General features: G+C 41.8%; 1 pseudogene; it reads left to right on the forward strand.

Moving 5' to 3' along the window:
* Window positions 1-2,775: 2,775 nt before the first annotated feature.
* LOC112296880 (myotrophin pseudogene) lies at window positions 2,776-3,132 on the forward strand (annotated as a pseudogene).

The raw sequence follows: 3,132 nt of genomic DNA on the forward strand, positions 1-3,132 counted from the left end.
CATCCACAAAATATTGCCATGAACAAAGTAGTAGTGTGCATCATAGCAGATACAAGTGTATATAAACAATGTATTATGGACATAGGGGCAATTCATTGTGACTTGGAGGATTCTGGAAGTTCTCATACAATAAGTAGTGCTTGACTTGAGCCTCAAAAAGTGATCAGGATCTAGAGTGGCACAGACGAAAAGGGGGGTGAGGGAGATGACTTCTCATATCACAACTGGCATTCAAGGCCTTCCACAATTTAGCCCCAAGCTACCTTTCCAAACCCAGCTGTTAAGTCTTCCAGGAAATTAAAATTAGTCTCTTCTCTATTAATCATCTTCCAAACTCATAATGTTTGAGTTCCCACCATGTTGCTTTGCATTAGCACAATAATTAAAAGCAAAAGATCTAGAGTAAGGCAAATTTGGATTCTGGCCCAGGCTCTACAACTATGAGATCTTGAGCAAATGAAAGTTAGTATTAGTACTTATCTCATAGGGTTGTATGAAAATTATATAATTCTTATAAAGCTTTGGATCTGCACCTGGCATAGAGCATGCACTTAATAAACACTAACTATTATGAATGGTAACTCTACTTTATCTAACTTTATGGTATTAATTCTCAAGTCAATTATGGAACACTTACTGTATATCTACTATGTATAATAGATTATATTAGGCATCATGGGGAACACAAGATGAACAAGACCCTACCTCTGCCCTCAGTGACAGGTCAGGTAGAGAAAATAAAATATGTACATAAATAATCATAAATCAAGGCAGATTAAAAGATCTGGATTCTTTCTCTGGCCCTCCATAGCATGAGGAAGTTGGACCATATGATTACCCAAGACTATTTCCAAGTGTAGCATTGTGATTCTATGACTTCTATAATTGTAAGTACTACATCAAGATCAATAAGTTCCAGCAAAAAGTGAAAAAGAAGTTAAACCTATTTCTACCTGCAAGAGTTGGGGATGCCTGTTGAGGAAATGACATTTGAATTGTGTCATAATAGATGGGTGTTATTTGGTAAGGGAAGAAATTGGAGCAATTTAATTCCACAAACAAGGGGAAATAATACCAAAGGGAAGTGTAGGGCAAACTCAGGGAATACCTAAAAGTCTTATATAGTTGGAACATCAGAATCCATAATGATTAAGTAAGGAAAAATAGGGTAGAAATGGTAAACTGGTGTCAGATCATAGAAAACTAGGAATGTCAGGTTAAGCAGTTTGGATTTCATCCTGTAAGCTATTCACATTTTAAGGTGGTAAGGAGAACTGTTAAAGAGCTGACAGTTGTTCAGGTATAAAATAACAAGGAGCTGAACAATGCCTGTAGGTCTAACAGAAAAGAAATGACAGAAATGTATCAACATTTTTCATATACTACCTTGTGTGTACTGTGGAATAATTTTCAATCAAATATTTCTTGAGTTGCCAGCCAAGATGGAAGCATAGGTAGATAAGTTTCACTTCCCCCGAAAACCATAAAGAAGGACAACAACCGATTTAAAAACAAAAACCAACCAGAACTGCCAGAAAATCGAACTGTATGGAAGTCCAACAACCATGGAGTTAAAGAAGAAACATTCATCCAGACTGGTAGGATGGGTGGAGACAGGCAGCCGGGGGTGGGGAGGACGTGCACCAGCACCAAGATGGTGGCTGGCAGACCAGGTGGTTCCACATTCGTATGTGGATAGGCTGGGAGGAACAATGGGGGTGCGAGACAGACTGTGCAACCCAGGGTTCCACTGCAGGGAAATAAACCCTCAAAATCTCTGGCTGTAAAAACCTGTGGGGGTTGTGGTGGTGGGAGAAACTCCCAGCCTCACAAGAAGTTCATTGGAGGAGTCCACAGGACCCTAGAATGTACACAAACCCACCCACCCAGGAATTAACACCTGAAAGGGCACAATTCACCCGTGGGAAATGAGGGAAGTGATGGAAAGTGGGGCAAAAGTTAAGTAAGTGGCATTGTTCCCTCTTTGACCCCTCCCCCACATACAGCACCACAACGCAGCAAAGTGGGTTGGCCCACCCTGGTGAATACCTAAGGATCTTCCCCTTACAATGTAACAGGGTTGCCAAGACAAAGAAATATGGCCCAAATGAAAAACAGATCAAAACTCCAGAAGTGACAAGGAGATAGCCAACCTATCAGATTCAGAGTTCAAAACACTGGTAATCAGGATGCTGACAGAAATGATTGAGTACAGACACAAAATAAAGGAAGAAGTGAAGGCTATGCAAAGTGAAATAATGAAAAATATACAGGGAACCAACAGTGAAGGGAAGGAAACTGGGACTCAGATCAACGATTTGGAACAGAAGGAAGAAATAAACACTCAACCTGAACAGAATGAAGAAACAAGAATTCAAATAAATGAGGAGAGGCTTAGGAACCTCTGGGACAACTTTAAACATTCCAACAGCAGAATCACAGGGGTGTCAGAAGGAGAACAAGAGCAAGAATTTGAAACCTTATTTGAAAACATAATGGAGGGTCCTAGCTTGGAGTGAACCGAAGTGTAAATGCTCCAGCTTCTTATCCACCAGATAGAACCTGCTTGGTTGAGCCCAGTGGCTGCAAAAGAACTTTCTCCCACCCCAACAGTTGCCATGGCCAACTGCGTAGCCTGCCTAGCAGGCTCCCCGTCTTCTCTTCTCCTCTCTGGCTCTATGCAGCCATGTCTCCCTCTCGCGCAGCAATATGCACTTGCTCCCACCACCACCTCCTTGTCTTCTGCCTGGCTAAATGGCCTTCCCAGCTGCAGTGATGTGCAACAAGGAGTTCATGTGGGGCCTGAAAAATGGGGACTTGGATGAGGTGAATGACTATGTGGCCAAAGGAGAAAATGTCAACCGGACACTAGAAAGTGGAAGGAAACCTCTTCATTATGTGGCAGATTGTGGGCAGCTTGAAATACTGGAATTCCTACTGCTGAAAGGAGCAGACATTAATGCTCCATATAAACATCATATTACCCCTCTTCTATCTGCTGTCTATGAAGGTCATGTTTCCTGCATGAAAATGCTTCTGTCGAAGGGTGCTGATAATACTGTGAAAGGTACAGATGGACTAACTGCCTTTGAAACCACTGACAACCAGGCAATCAAAGCTCTGCTTCAGTGA

The sequence above is a fragment of the Desmodus rotundus genome, chromosome X (assembly GCF_022682495.2).
Source record: "Desmodus rotundus isolate HL8 chromosome X, HLdesRot8A.1, whole genome shotgun sequence".
In the NCBI taxonomy this organism is placed as follows: domain Eukaryota; kingdom Metazoa; phylum Chordata; class Mammalia; order Chiroptera; family Phyllostomidae; genus Desmodus; species Desmodus rotundus.